Genomic DNA, 16,228 nt, shown 5'->3' on the forward strand with positions numbered 1-16,228 from the left:
AGCGAGTTTTAACTGTCTAGACTCAACCTTTAACTTCTCCAGCTTCCAGGATTAGTAAATTATTCAGAACTGCTTCCTGTGTACATAAATATATGCAGATTAATCGGTAATTCATGTAACTACAATCAGAATTATTGTTTGAATCTGTGAGCCTTGCCTTGGGACGGTTTTAAATTAACTTTTTTTGACAAAGTCTGTTTTTTTAAGTAGATATAACCGTGTAACCACGAAAAAATAGAACCCAGTTAAAATACTGTTTTACGAATATTGTTCTGCAAATCAAAACGATCCCTTTTTGAAGATGTCACCGTTTTTAATTCTGAACTTTAGTTCATTGCCTTTAAGACAATTATTTCGAGGGTTCCTTATTAAGACGTAAAGCCCAAATCTTGAACAATATCCTCATACCTTTATTTTAAACTTAACGCTACATCGTGTTAATTATGCTGCACAAACATGTCCAGTGAATCGAGGTTTGTATAGCTAACTTAAAATGCTCGTTTTTAATTACTTTTAATGTCAGCCTGCGGAATCTGAATTTGGGGAGACTATCAGAAGTGTTCATATATGAACCTAATAACTAATATAATTTGCATAACCACAGCCCATGCAAGCTGCAACTGAATACTAGCACAATTCTTTGCTATGTTCCATACTCACCTCTTAAAGTTGTCTAGCACATTATGCTTTAGGGGCTGAAGGTTTCTATTCAACAGCTCCTCTGACAAAGACTTAACAACTGGAACTTGCCCTTACATTTATGGATACTAACATAAAATTTTGGTTTCATTTCAGATTCCTTGTATTTACAAATTTTCACAATTGAGTTAACAGCAGCAGTCCTGTAAAGTCCTAAGACCAAAATTTACCAGCTACTTTTGCTTTAATTTTTAAATTTTCTTTTGTGTAGACTTATTAGTTCATATCACTAATTTAAGTGCAAAATTTAAGAACAAGCTTCCAAGTCCTGCCCTCAGGTAAATCCCACAAAGCATTTAATAATTTGGGATAAGCAAAGAAAATTTCAATATGTCAACATACCTTGTTTTGGATCCTGCAATTTTATGTAATTTCTGCTTCACTTAGTTTCTTAGACACCACCTTCCATGCTATGTAAACTTTGCATCATTCAATAATATAAAATTAATAACTATATCATGGAAAAGGTGCCCCTAAGTAGCAGCCATCACAATATAACGAATCTTACATTCAGTTTGAGGGAGAGAAATGTGGGTCTGAGACCAGGATCTTTAAATTATTCAATTCTGAGCAATTGTGAGAATATGAAAGCAGAGTGAACCACAGTGAGCTAGCTAATTAGGTTAAGAGATAGGCGAGTAGTGATGCAGAGGCAGACACTTCAGAGTATAATAGAATAAATTCTAATAAGAAAGAAAGAAAACAAGGGTTGGACCCCCGCCATGGTTAATTTTAAGTAAGTTGAACATGATATAAAACTTGAAAAACACATAATTGTACAAAGTTGGTGGATGACATATGTTTGGACAGAATGTTTTAAAAAGACCAAAAGATTAACAGCATGGGGCAGGAGGAATGGTACAAGAGAAAACTAGCATGAAATATCACAATAGGTAATGATGGTTTCTATAGATATTAAAAAAGATAAGAAAATGAACATTCATTCTGTAGAAAGTGAGTCTGCAGAATTGCTTGTGGAAAATAAGGAGATGGCAGGTGAATTGAACAGATATTTTGTATCAACTTTCACTGTAAAAGATACAAGTAATATCCCAGAATGTAAATCATGAAATGGAAGAGATGGAGGAAATCTAGAAAATTAAAATCTCAGAGAGCTCATACTAAACCAAATCGGTGTAGGCTGAAGGCTGTCCTGAATTAAAAATAGTTCGTGAGATGATTGATGTTTTGGTTCTAAGTTTCCAAAGATTTCCTATGTTCAGGAAGATTGCATTAGTTTGGTAAATAGCAAGTATAACTTACTTGTTCAAAACTGAAAAGAGACAGCAGGAAGCTTCCGGGCACAAGAAACCTAACATCTGACAGGGAAAATTTTAAAAGTTATAACTAAAGAAGTTAGAGCAAGGCAATTAGAGTCATAGAGATGTACAGCACGGAAACAGACCCTTCGGTCCAACCTGTCCACGCCGACTAGATATCCCAACCCAATCTCGTCCCACCTGCCCCCACCCGGCACATATCCCTCCAAACCCTTCCTATTCATATACCCATCCAAATGCCTCTTAAATGTTGCAATTGTACCAGCCTCCACCACATCCTCTGCCAGCTCATTCCATATACGTACCACCCTCTGCGTGAAAAAATTGCCCCGTAGGTCTCTTTTATATCTTTCCCCTCTCACCCTAAACCTATGCCCTCTAGTTCTGGACTCCCCGATTCCAGGGAAAAGACTTTGTCTATTAATCCTATCCATGCCCCTCATAATTTTGTAAACCTCCATAAGGTCACCCCTCAGCCTCCTAAGCTCCAGGGAAAACAGCCCCAGCCTGTTCAGCCTCTCCCTGTAGCTCAAATCCTCCAACCCCGGCAACATCCTTGTAAATCTTTTCTGAACCCTTTCAAGTTTTGCAACATCTTTCCGATAGGAAGGAGACCCAGAATTGCACGCAGTATTCCAACAATGGCCTAACCAATGTACTGTACAGCCGCAACATGACCTCCCAGCTCCTGTACTCAATACTGTGACCAATAAAGGAAAGCATACCAAACGCCTTCTTCACTATCCTATCTAGCTGCAACTCCACTTTCAAGGAGCTATGACCCTGCACTCCAAGGTCTCTTTGTTCTGCAACACTCCCTAGGCCCGTACCATTAAGTGTATAAGTCCTGCTCAGATATGCTTTCCCAAAATGCGGCACCTCGCATTTATCTGAATTAAACTCCATCTGTCACTTCTCAGCCCACTGGCCTATCTGGTCAAGATCCTGTTGTAATCTGAGGTAACCCTCTTCGCTGTCCACTGCACCTCCAATTTTGATGTCATTTGCAAACTTACTAACTGTACCTCTTATGCTCGCATCCAAATCATTTATGTAAATGACAAAAAGTAGAGGACCCAGCACCGATCCTTGTGACACTCCATTGGTCACAGGCCTCCAGTCTGAAAAACAACCCTCCACCACCACCTTTGAGTCAGTTCTGTATCCAAATGGCTAGTTCTCCCTTTATTTCATGAGACCTAATCTTGCTAATCAGTCTCCCATGGGGAACCTTGTCAAACGCCTTACTGAAGTCCATATGTAGAAAAGTTCAGGGTATAGAAAACAGACACAGTCAATATTGTTTTTGTGCAAAAAAACTAACCCATTTACAGGAGTTTTGAGAAGATTTGTATCTCAGGTTGAGGTTCTGGATGTAGGTTTGCTCGTTGAGTTGGAAGGTTTATTTCCAGCCATTTCATCACCCTCCTAGGTAACATCTTCATTGGGCCTCCGGGCAAAGCAGTGCTGATAGAAAGCAGGAATCATCAGGACTGCTTTGCCCAGAGGCCCACTGAAGATGTTAACTAGTAGGGTGATTAAATGTTTGGAAATGAACCTTCCAGCTCAGCAAGCAAACCTACATCCACAATTTACAGGAGTTCTCTAAAAGTAATATGTGCAATGTATAAAGGGGAACCAGTGGATGAACTGTTCTCGTATGTACAAAAGGCATTTGATAAAGTGGCACACCAAAGGTTATTACAGAAAATAAACATTCATGGTTCAGTAAAAGGGATTGCATATTGGCATGGTGGAAGATTAATTAGCTAACAGGAAATATATAATGGCATAAATGAGTCTTTTTCTTGTTGGCAAAATGTAATGAATGGTGCTGAGGTCATAATTTTACAATTTAGAAAAATGACTTGAATGAAGGGGCAGAAGCTGAATTTGCTGATGATACAAAGATTGATAGGAAAGTAAATTGTGAAGAGGACATAAGGAGACTACAAAGGAATATAGATTGTTTATGTGATCGAGAAGAGGTCTGGCAAATGGAATATAACGTGGGAAAAGGTGAGATTGTGCATTTTAGCAGGAAGAATAAAAAAGATCTACATTATCTCAAAGGCGAGAGGTTACAGAGCTCTGTAAGGCAGAGGAACTTAGGTGTCCTGGTGCAAGAATTGCAAAAGATTCATATTGATACAACTAGTAATTAAGAAGGTTATTAGAATGTTTCATTTAGTGCAAGGTGAATTTAGGTTAAGAGGTTATGCTTCAGTTACGCAGTTATTGATGAGAGCACATGTTGATTAGTGTGTATAGTATTGTTTTTCTTACTTAAGGAAGGATGTAAATGTGTTGGAAGCATTTCAGAGCAGGTTTACTTGACTGCTACCTGGAGCAAGCATGTTGTCTTATGAGGATTGATTGGATAGACTAACAGACTAGGCTTATAACCTTTGCAGCTTGGACATTCCTTGAAGATATGGGATACCAAGGAGTCTTGACAAGTTGGATATGAAGAGGGTGTGTCCTCTTTGGGAGAATCTAGAACAGACGGTGTCTATTTAAAACCAGTGGTCACCCATTTAAGACAGAGATGAAGAGAATAGTTTGACAGAGGGTTATGAGTGAGAACACTTTTTTTCTCAAAGGACAATTCAAGCAGTGTCTTGGCATAATTTTAAGGCAGATAGGTCCTTGATAACAGGGTAAATTGAAGGATCTCTGAGTCGGCAGAAATGTGACCTAATCAGATCAATCGTGATCTTATTGAATGGTGCAACAGACTTGGGGAGGGGTGCTGAGTGGCCTGTGTATGTTCGAAATTCATATGTTCTATGCAGTTGTGGTTTCCTTAAGAATGAATTCTATTGATGGGAAATTGAGTTAAGCCTGCCCTCTCCTGCAGACTCAACAATTTGATAGATGACGTAAAAACAACGACTGCAGATGCTGAAAACCAAATACTGGATTAGTGAGGAAGAGCACAGCAGTTCAGGCAGCATCCAACGAGCAGCGAAATCGACGTTTCGGGCAAAAGCCCGAAATGTCGATTTCGCTGCTCGTTGGATGCTGCCTGCACTGCTTTGCTCTTCCAGCACCACTAATCCAGTAATGTGATAGATGAGCCAAAGAAGTGTATGCTTTATTATTATTGAATTTAGCTGGTCAAGTGTTGGGATTTGGAAGACTATTATTGTTTTCTGTGAAGTTCTGCCAATTCCTTCAGTTCTAGAATGAGCTGTTCATGACGTAATTTTATTGATGGCCCAAAAATAATCTTCAAGTCCTTGCACTTACTTCTTATTCATGTATCTCATAATGTATTTTCACAATGTTTGTGTAAGGTAGGATGAAATTTCCAGGTGGCATGACAAGTTTTGAAACTCACATTTAATCAAAGAGATTCAAGAATTTTGCCAGTCATTTCTAGTTCGACTCCTAGATATTTTTTCGTTCTTGTGATTATGCTACTCAATTATTTCAATAATTCAGTGAAAGACTTGAAACAGTTGACTCCATTAAATCTCCCCAGTTTGGGCCTCTCAGCCAGTTCAACGTGATGAACTCAGCAATTGCAGGTAACAACTGATCTTTGAAATAATTCTTAAACAGCAATGGCTTCTTTGGTTTATTCTAAACATGCATGTTATTTCACATTCTTATCCAAATTTCTTGCAGATGTCTCATTATGCCACATGTTTTAAAGTATACTAAAAGACATACGTTGATTGCAGTGGCTGTGATTCTTATTGGTAAAACTTAATGAAGTCTAGGAGGATGATAGTGATCAGTTTATAATTTCAAGACATATCATGCAGATACAGATCATTGTTGACAAGTTACTGAGGATTGTACTTTCATTAATGAAAACATTTCTTGATACCCTGTTATTTTATTTAGAACTTACTCACTACCAAATATGCACCATTTGCCCTGTGCTTCAGGACATTTTTGTCAGTTTTTTGTTATGAAATTTACTTTCCTTGCTGATTTTTCCCTCAATCCATTATTTTACTGTACGGTCTCTACACATTTGTTGACATTCTTAATGAAGAGGAACTGAGTATTCCGGATTGGGATTCTCCAAAACTAGTTATAGATATGCTTTTTTGAAGTCATGCCTACAGTTCACTTCTTCTCTGTTTAATCAGAGAGCTAAGGACAAACCAGAAAATCAACAGGGTTCCCCAAGGTCAGTGCTGGGTTCATGTCTCTGTGTTCTGGCATAATCCGCCTATCATGTTCAAAAATGTGTCCGTTCCAGCAATCAAGGTCACATTCAATCACAATCAAAGTTTCACAGATAGATGCTCCCAGACATTGGTTGCTTATTGTATAATTTCAGTTTCAAGGTTTGTAATTTGCCCATGTTATTTCTTTGCATTAGACAGGTATAAGAACAGAGTTGATTGTAACTGGTTTTCAGGGCATCTTAAGTTATGTGCACAAGGTAGAGGTGTAGCAATGTCCGTTTTAATTCTACCCCTGCCTTATTTTCATTTAGATTTTTTAAAATCAAACTTATTCATTTAAGTATTGAATCTTAACTCAATTAATTGTCTTTTTTTGTTTTTTTAGCCTCACCTCTAACTACACTGTGGGACAAAGAGTACCAAATTGTGCCAATATGAAAGTAAACCGTTTATATACATAGATTAGAATACAGGCATACATCTCATTGGAACACAGGAATAGGAGTAAACCATTCAGCCCTCAAGTCTATTTCACCATTCAACAAGGTCATAGCTGATCCTTGGCCTAAATCTATATACCTGTCTTCGGCCAGATCCCTCAATACCTTTGCTTAACAAAAATATATGTCTCTCAGATTTAACATGAACAACTAATCCTGCGTCCACTGCCATTTGTGGAAGAGAGTTCCAAACATCGACCACCATTTGTGTATAGAAGTGAGTTGAAGTTCTAAATTGGAGAAAGGCCAATTTTGATGGTAATAGGCAAGAGCTGATCGGGGGCAGATGTTCGCAGGTAAAGGTACAGCTGGAAAATGGGAAGCCTTCAGAAATGAGATAATGAGAATCCAGAGACAGTATGTTCCTGTTAGGGTGAAAGGAAAGGCTGGTAGGTATAGGGAATGCTGGATGACTAAAGAAATTGAGCGTTTAGTTAAGAAAAAGAAGGAAGCATATGTCAGGTATAGACAGGATAGATCGAGTGAATCCTTAGAAGAGAATGAAGGCAGTAGGAGTATACTTAAAAGGGAAATCAGGAGGGCAAAAAGGGGACATGAGATAGCTTTGGCAAATAGAGTTAAAGAGAATCCAAAGAGTTTTTACAAATATATTAAGGACAAAAGGGTAACTAGGGAGAGAATAGGGCCCCTCAAAGATCAGCATGGTGGCCTTTGTGTGGAGCCACAGGAAATGGGGGAGATACTAAAGGGGTATTTTGCACTAGTATTTACTATGGAAAAGGTCATGGAAGATGTGGAATGTAGGGAAAGAGATGGTGACTCTTGAAAATTGTCCATATTACAGAGAAGGAAGTACTGGATGTCTTGAAATGCATAAAAGTGGATAAATCCTCAGGAACTGATCAGGTGTACCCTAGAACTCTGTGGGAAGCTAGGGAAGTGATTGCTGGCCCTTTGCTGAGATATTTGTATCATCGATAGTCACTGGTGAGGTGCTGGAAGACTGGACGTTGGCTAACGTGGTGACACTATTTAAGAAAGGTGATAAGGACACGCCAGGGAACTATAGACCAGTGAGCCTGACCTTGATGGTGGGCAAGTTGTTGGAGGGAATCCTGAGGGACAGGATGTACATGTATTTGGAAAGGCAAGGACTGATTAGGGATAGTCAACGTGGCTTTGTGCGTGGGAAATCATGTCTCACAAACTTGATTGAGTTTTTTGAAGAAGAAACAAAGAAGATTGATGAGGGCAGAGCAGTAGATGTGATCTATATGGACTTCAGTAAGGCGTTCAACAAGGTTTCCCATGGGAGGCTGGTTAGCAAGGTTAGATCTCATGGAATACAGGGAGAAATAGCCATTGGATCCAGAACTGGCTGAAAGGTAGAAGACAGAAGGTGGTGGTGGAGGGTTGTTTTTCAGACTGGGGGCCTGTGACCAGTGGAGTGCCACAAGGATCATTGCTGGTCCACTACCTTTTGTCATTTATATAAATGATTTGGATGTGAGCTTAAGAGACATAGTTAGTAAGTTTGCAGGTTTGCCGGTTCATAGTTCCTTGAAAGTGGAGTCTCAAGTAGATAGGATAGTGAAGAAGGCATTTGGTATGCTTTCCTTTATTGGTCAGAGTATTGAGTACGGGCGTTGGGAGATCATGTTGTGGGTGTGTACAGGACTTTGGCTAGGCCACTGTTGGAATACTGCATGCAATTCTGGTCTCCCTCCTTGAAAGGGTTCAGAAACGATTTACAAGGATGTTACCAGGGTTGGAGGATTTGAGCTATAGGGAGAGGCTGAACAGGCTGGGGCTATTTTCCCTGGAGCGTCGGCAGCTGAGGGGTGACCTTATAGAGTTTTATAAAATCATGAGGAGCATGGATAGGGTAAATGGACAAAGTCTTTTCTCTGGGGTGGGTGAGTCCAGAACTAGAGGGCATCGGTTTAGGGTGAGAGGGGAAAAATATAAAAGAGACCTAAGGGGAACTTTTTCACGCAGAGGGTGGTGTATGTGTGGAATGATCTGCCAGAGGAAGTGGTGGAGGCTGGTACAATTGCAACATTTAAAAGGCATCTGGATGAATAGGAATGATTTGGAGGAAAAATGGGCTGGGTGCTTGTAGGTGGGACTAAATTGGGGTGAGATATCTGGTCAGCATAGATGGGTTGGACCGAAGGTCTGTTTCTGTGCAGTATATCTCTCAGACTCTTTTCCTAACATCTCTCCTGAATGGTCTTGCCCTTATTCTCAGACTGTGCCCCCGGTTCTAAAATCCCCAACTAGTGGAAATAATTTATCTTTATCTATCCTGTCTTTTCCTGTTAATGTCTTGAAGACTTCAATCAAATCACTCCTTAACCTTCTAAATTCTACTGAAAACTGGCCTAATGTATATAGTCTCTCCTTATAACTTAACCTCTGAAGTCCAGATATCATTCTTGTAAAGCTACATTGTACTCCCTCTGAGGCTAATATATCCTTCCTAAGGTGCGGTGCCCAGACTTGCTCACAATACTCCATGTGAGTCTAACCAGGGTTTTGTATCACTGCAACATAACTTCTGCATCCTTATATTCCAGTCCTCTAGATACAAAGGCTAGAATTCCATTAGCTTTCATAACTATTTTCTGGACCTGTTTATAGCATTTTAAAGATCTATGTACCTGAACACCTAAGTTTTTTTGGACAGCATGGATGTTTTTAACTTCACACCATCTAGAAAATAGCCAGATCTTTTTTTTTGGTCAAAAATAGATAACCTCACATCTCTATAAACTTTACAGTGCAGTTCCCTCATTTATCCACATAAGGCAGAAAACATGGCAAAAATAAAGCTTTGACTATTCAATAATGAAGAGATGACTTGCCTATCTACAAAGCCCTGTGTGATCAATAGTTGACTATCTGCTGTGACTTGCTGCCATATTTCCAAACTATGGTGTTGTGTGAACCACAACTCACATGTTTTTTTGCCATGTGCAAAACAATAGACAAGAGCTATGATATTGTCAGCAGTGAGCTAATGTTGGATTTTTCAATCTATTGTTCGCTGTAGAAATGTAACCTTTTGTTTCTTTTTGATGAGGTACAGGGTGCCTTGAGAGATCCTGTGACATAGTGATCACATCTGTGTCTCGAAATGAGAAGCTTTTGGATTCACGTTCCACTCTAGGACTTGATGGCTATGGAAGATGGCACAGATAGCACAGATTGAATACCAATTTGTAAATCCTTCCAACATATCTCAATGGCAGGAGGCAAAAGCAGCAGAAATTCATGGTTAGCCATATTATGAAAATAAATTGTTCCTTCTACCATCACCATCCATTGCTCCAGGCTGCAAACATGTGACTAAAAGTGTATGTTGTCATAGAAACTCAGATTACTTTGGAGCCAGTGGCTCAGTTGACTGGAGTGGCAGTGTGAATTGGAATGATGCCAATAGCATGGAGTTCAAGCCTTATTCTGGCCAGGATAGATCGAGTACTGCCTCCTTGCCCTAATGGTGGGTGGAGGTCATGGCGCTGTGGGTTGGACCTGATTCCTGGTAGAGAACTCTGGAAGAAGACTGGATGTCTTGTTCCTTCTGTGCACCTTGCCTGCTTTATAGAAAGTGAGTGTTCATAATGCTCTGTGTTATTTGATATTCTATCTCCACTCTTGCCTTTCATTGGGTGTGTTCTACCACTCAGCAAGCTCTGTGCTAAAACAAACATTGGCAAACATTAGCTTGGCCTGCTTCCACGAATTGGCCATCATCATTAGCTTTAGAAAACACAGATCAGTCTACTTAAAACAGTTCGTCATAGACTTTAACTGGAGTCTTACTGGGATCCATTTCAGTTTGCCACCGAAAAATTCAAAGATATATACACGAAACATGGGTGTGTAGTCTCTGTGCAAAAGAATAGGGGAAATCAGCCAATGTTCTCAGTATCTTTAATGCTTTACTTTCTTAAAAGTGAACACTTGTTCATCACTTGTGATGTCCTCAGAATTAAAGAACACCACCACCTTCAAGTTCCCCTCCAAGCCACTCACCATCCTGACTTGGAAATATATCACCGTTCCTTTAATGTCTCTGGGTCAAAATCCTGGAATTCCCTCCCTAATGGCATTGTGGGTCAACCCACAGCAGGCGAACTGCAGCAGTTCAAGAAGGCAGCTCACCACCACCTTTTCAAAGCAAACTAGGGAACAGGCAATAAATGCTGGCCAGCCAGCGATGTCCACATCCCACAAAATGATTTTTTTTTAAAAACTCTGCTGATAATCACTCTCTCAACTTGCTCACATACAGAGAAGAGCCAATTGAATATGGTATCAGAAGGTGGCGAACACTTTCCAATTCCAAGGCATTGGGTTCCTTTTCATATTACACATAAGAACCTTTTAAAATGTGAAATAGCCTATTTAACTGTGAGGCCATCAAAGGCAACTTAATGCTCTCCTCACTTAATATACTTCAACTTGCACTCTGAGCAGGTGACATCTGAAACATTACCCAGAAGTATAGACATAATTTGTACCTACAATGCTAATGGACTTGCAAACTGAAGAAGGATTACACCTGAAACGTTAATTTCTCCACCTCCTGGTGCTTCCTGGCTGGTTGTGTTCTTCTTGCTTGTCTACCAACAGACTTCAGCTAGCTCAAAACAGTTGAGGAATCATCCTGGCTGGTGTGGCTCAGTACAAACCCAGAGTGAAATTTCTCCCAAAAACCACTGAACAGTCTTATTTTCAGTTTTTATCTATTGTATTTCCTCATTTTCTTAAAGCTTATTTGCATTGTTTTTAAACGTGATCAAGTGAGGGGGTTTTCTGTTTGAATGGAAAAGATTAGAGCATAATAAATTCCTCAAAGTTACCTTTGATCAGTGACCAATATAAAGGGCAATTCCAGAATCAAGATGCTTCATTAGTTACGGAATGAATGTTCCTTTATATTTTCAGTTAGATGTATAATACTGAAATTAACAAAATCACTTGTTGTAGCTGAGACTCAAGATACTGTATCTGAACCACCTGAGATCTCCCTTACAATGCTCAAAGTCCAAATTCCATTTTCAGTTTGTTTTTTGTGAGAAAAGTACATGATTCTGAATATATTTCAGGGTTTTTGATCATTGCCCTCAGACAATACAGGCTGCAACAAATCTATTAGAATGTGGGCATTCAGTTAAATCTCACTTGGGGTTCAATCAGAATTCCTACAATATGGGAGGGTTTTTCTAAAACACAAACAGAGCATAGGAAGAAGCAAAATGAATGAGGGTTAAACGAAGGCCAACATAGTTTATGGGAGAAAGTGAGGACTGCAGATGCTGGAGATCAGAGCTGAAAAATGTGTTGCTGGAAAAGCGCAGCAGGTCAGGCAGCATCCAAGGAGCAGGAGAATCGACGTTTCGGGCATAAGCCATTCTTCCTGATGAAGGGCTTATGCCTGAAACGTCGATTCTCCTGTTCCTTGGATGCTGCCTGACCTGCTGTGCTTTTCCAGCAACACATTTTTCAACATAGTTTATATAAAAGATAACACTTAGCTTCCTCCAGAGACATAGAGGACACACAAAGTTATGGAGAGTTAGCACAGTAATAAATAGTGCCTGGGAGTGGGGAAATTTTCATGTTTTATTTCCCCGAACTATAAGGTGTGTTAGCCCACGTGCAATCCGTAACCTCGGTATTCCACCGCGCATCAGTTATAGCAGCGATTTTGCTGCCCCCACAATGAATCCTGGTGTCACTTAGTTCCATTTGTGCTGAGTCAGACTGCGGGCGGGGAAGCTGTGGTATTAATGAGCTGTTACAGGAAGTCCCCTGTTAACAGGATTGCCTTTGAGGTTACTGAAATCTAATGGCTAAAATAACCAAAACAAATATCACATTTGTAGGTTTTGAGCAAACCTACTGCACATTAAACAAACCAATATTTGTGAAAATTAGACAAATGAATGGGCAGCATTGTAACCCACATTTAACTCTGTGGCTGGGATTGAGAATCTCATTCAGGAGGGAATTTTTATAATACTGTGGGACTGGCCGTGTTGGAAGCCCACGCGTCTATTTTAAAACGAAACTTAATGTATTAACGCTGAATGTGAACTGTCTCCCAACCTCTCCCTCAAAAGGAACAGACCGATTGTAGGAATGCACTGCCAATGGGAATTTTCTGTATCTTATCTAACTGGCTGTTGCTTGTACATGAGATGTGTGTTAACAAACTAGCCGAACCTTGACTGTTTTGTTATCTGATACGTGGGTAGCAGGAGCCACGGAGTAGTGAGACGTTTTAGAAACCTTGACTTGTTTCTACCCCCCCTCCCTAGCCAGGAGTCATCCTGCTGTATATCGAATTCAGCATTCATGGAAATTAGTCTAGGCGGGTCTCCCTGGCGAGCACAGCTTGGTATTGCACCAGGCGATGTGTTACCACCTGCAGTCAGCAGAGTATGCACTTTGCAGAAAGCTTGCTTTTCGGATTCACTCCGGTTTCTTCCCATAGATTGGGTTGGGATATCTGGTCGGCAAGGACGGGTTGGACCGAAGGGTCTGTTTCCTTGCTGTACACCTCTCTGACTCTTATGTGCGGGTTGGGTGGATTGCCCATCGAGTCCACGTTTCCAGATTCCTGATGAAGGGCTTTTGCCCGAAATGTCGGTTTTCCTGCTCCTGGGATGCTGCCTTACCTGCTGTGCTTTTCCAGCACCACTCTAATCCGCAGTACCCACCTCAGGCTAGATAGATTAGCCATGGGGAATGCAGGGTTAGTGATTTCGCTGCTCGTTGGATGCTGCCTGAACTGCTGTGCTCTTCCAGCACCACTAATCCAGTATTAGGGAGATAAGTGTCGGGGGCTGGTGGGAAGCTCTTCGAAGGGGGCCGAATGGTCTGCAACCACTCTGTGGGGATTCTATGATTCATTGATAGCGGTTTCACAGCACACCCACAGACGCAGCATGAGTCACCAGCGTTCTCACTGAGGGACAGATGTAAGGACCTTAAATGTGACGTTATTACGGCGATTGTTTTAAGACTAACTTGCCCGAACCAAACCCAGTGAAACGCTGTGGTGACCGCTGAAGTGTGTGGTTGTATTCCTGCAGCGTCAACGCAAGTAGTTCTTCTTTCTTGCGTCACACTGACTGTAGCCACAGGGACAGCAGCTGGCCTCAGAATTCTGCAAGCATTGGCTTTCAGACAGCCTTTCGGAAATTGCAGTGGGCTGGAGGATGTCGCGTTGTAATTTTGCCATCTCACTTCTCTCTCATAAATGCTTCGCCACCACTGGATTCTTCTGAACAGCAACAAGATCAAAGACTGCAGCATGGAGGGACTGTGCTTGTCTTTCCCACTGACTCCGCCGACAGAATCCTGTACCACACTATTTCATTATTCAGGCGGATACCCGCCGTGAAGGGATGACGAATTGGCATTGGTGATCTCACCCTATCTACTAAAGAAAAACTTGCATTTGTATATATTGCGAACACGACCTCAAACCTTCCAAAGTACTTTGCAGCCAGTGAACTTGTTTGAAGTGGAGGCATTGTTGTGTGAAGGGGGCAACAAAATTTAGCCCCTTGGATGGTTTTATTGAATAAGTCGAACAGATCAGAAATAAAAGAAATGTTAGTCTCCTGTCTGTATTGTGCCAGCTGACCTTAAAAAGAGGAGTGACAGGGGCACTACAATTGGATATTCATCAAGGATCAGGAAGGTGAAAACCAGACAAGAATCCTGCTCCTGATCTTCATCCCCACTGAAGGTGCTAATGTTGGACATTGTTTAAGGTTAGAATCACGTTTGCCACATTGTCCTTTAATACGTATTTTAGCTAAAGGTGATTCTTCTCTCCTTTTTGACTAATTGTTTAGGCTAAACTCAGTTAAAAATTAGTTATTTTGAGTCTAGTATCAAAGTGACACACAGAACATTACAAAGATCAGAATTGTCTACCTAAGACCAGAAGATAGAGGCCAGAATTAGGCCTCTTGGCCTATCAGGTCTGCCCTGCCATTCAATCACGGCTGTATTCTCAATCCCACTCTCCTGCCTTCTCCCAAACACTTGATCCAATACCAATCAAGAACCTCTCTCTCTGGCATCAACTGTGAAAAGAAAGCAGAGTTCATATTTCGCATCTGGTAATTTTAACTCTGATTTCTTCCCGTAGATGATGTCAGACCTACTGAGTTTCACCAGCAATTTCTATTTTTGTGTTGATCTCCAGCACAGGAAGGATGTTGTGAAACTTGAAAGGGTTCAGAAAAACATTTACAAGGGTGTTGCCAGGGTTGGAGGTATTGAGCTCTAGGGAGAGGCTGAACAGGCTGGGACTGTTTTCCCTGGAGCATCGCAAACTGAGGGGTGACTTTAAAGAGGTTTATAAAATCATGAGGGGGTATGGACAGGATGAATAGACAATGTCTTTTCCCTGGAGAAAGTGAGGACTACAGATGCTGAAGACTGAGTTGAAAAGTGTGGCGCTGGAAAAGCACAGCAGGTCAGACAACATCCGAGGAGCAGGAGAATCGACGTTTCGGGCAAAAGCCCTTCATCAGGAATGTGTTTGGATGGGTGGGGGAATGAGCTGGGAGATAAATAGGAGGGTGGGTGAGGCTTGCGGGGAATGTAGCTGGGAAGCTGATAGGTCCATGGAGGTGGGGGGTGATGATGATAAGTCGGAGGGGACAGAGGAGCAGATAGGTGGGAAGGAAGATGGACAGGTATTCAGTTCAAGAGGGTGGTGCTGAGTTGAAGGGTTGGGTCTGGGATAAGGTGGGGAGGGGGAGGGGAGATGAGGAAACTGGTGAAATGGTCCAGAACTAGAGGGCATAGGTTTAGGGTGAGAGGGGAAAGATATAAAAGGGACCTAAGCGTCAACTTTTTCATGCAGAGGGTGGTGTGTGTATGTCAGGAGCTGCCAGAGAAAGTAGTGGAGGCTAGTACAATTACAGCATTTAAAAGGCATCTGGATGGATATATAAGTAGGAAGGGTTTAGATGGACATGGGCCAAATGCTGGCAAACGGGACTAGATTAGTTTAGGATATCTAGTGGGCATGGATGAGTTGGACCTAAGGGTCTGTTTCTGTGCTGTACATCTCTATGTCTCTATCTGCAGTTCTGTTTTACTTTACCTATCCATCTCTGATTTAAGTACACTCAATGATTTGGCCTCCACAGACTTTATTGACAATTAAGTTCCACAGATTTACCACTCTCCAGCTAAAGAAATTCCTCCTCACCTCAATTATCAAGGGTTGCCCTTCACTTTTGGATCCTAGTCTCTCTTACAAGTGGAAACATCCTCTCCATGTGCACACTCTCCAGGCTTCTCAATTTGCTGTAAGATTCAATGAGATCACCCTCATCCTTCTAAACTCCATCAAGTAGATGCCCAGAGTCCTCAAACACACCCTTATAAGAATAGGATATGATGCTCAATTCATCGATCACCAGTTCTGATGTGCCCACAGCAAGAAACCATAATGACCTCCTCAGGAAACAAACACAGGATACAACCAATAAGTTACCCTTCGTTGTCCAGTAGTTCCCGGGAGCAGAGAAATCATGCCATGTTCTTTGCAGCCTGCAACACTATATTGATGAGGAAGAGCACCTCACCAAGATCT

The sequence above is a fragment of the Chiloscyllium punctatum genome, chromosome 7, assembly GCF_047496795.1.
Source record: "Chiloscyllium punctatum isolate Juve2018m chromosome 7, sChiPun1.3, whole genome shotgun sequence".
In the NCBI taxonomy this organism is placed as follows: Eukaryota; Metazoa; Chordata; class Chondrichthyes; order Orectolobiformes; family Hemiscylliidae; genus Chiloscyllium; species Chiloscyllium punctatum.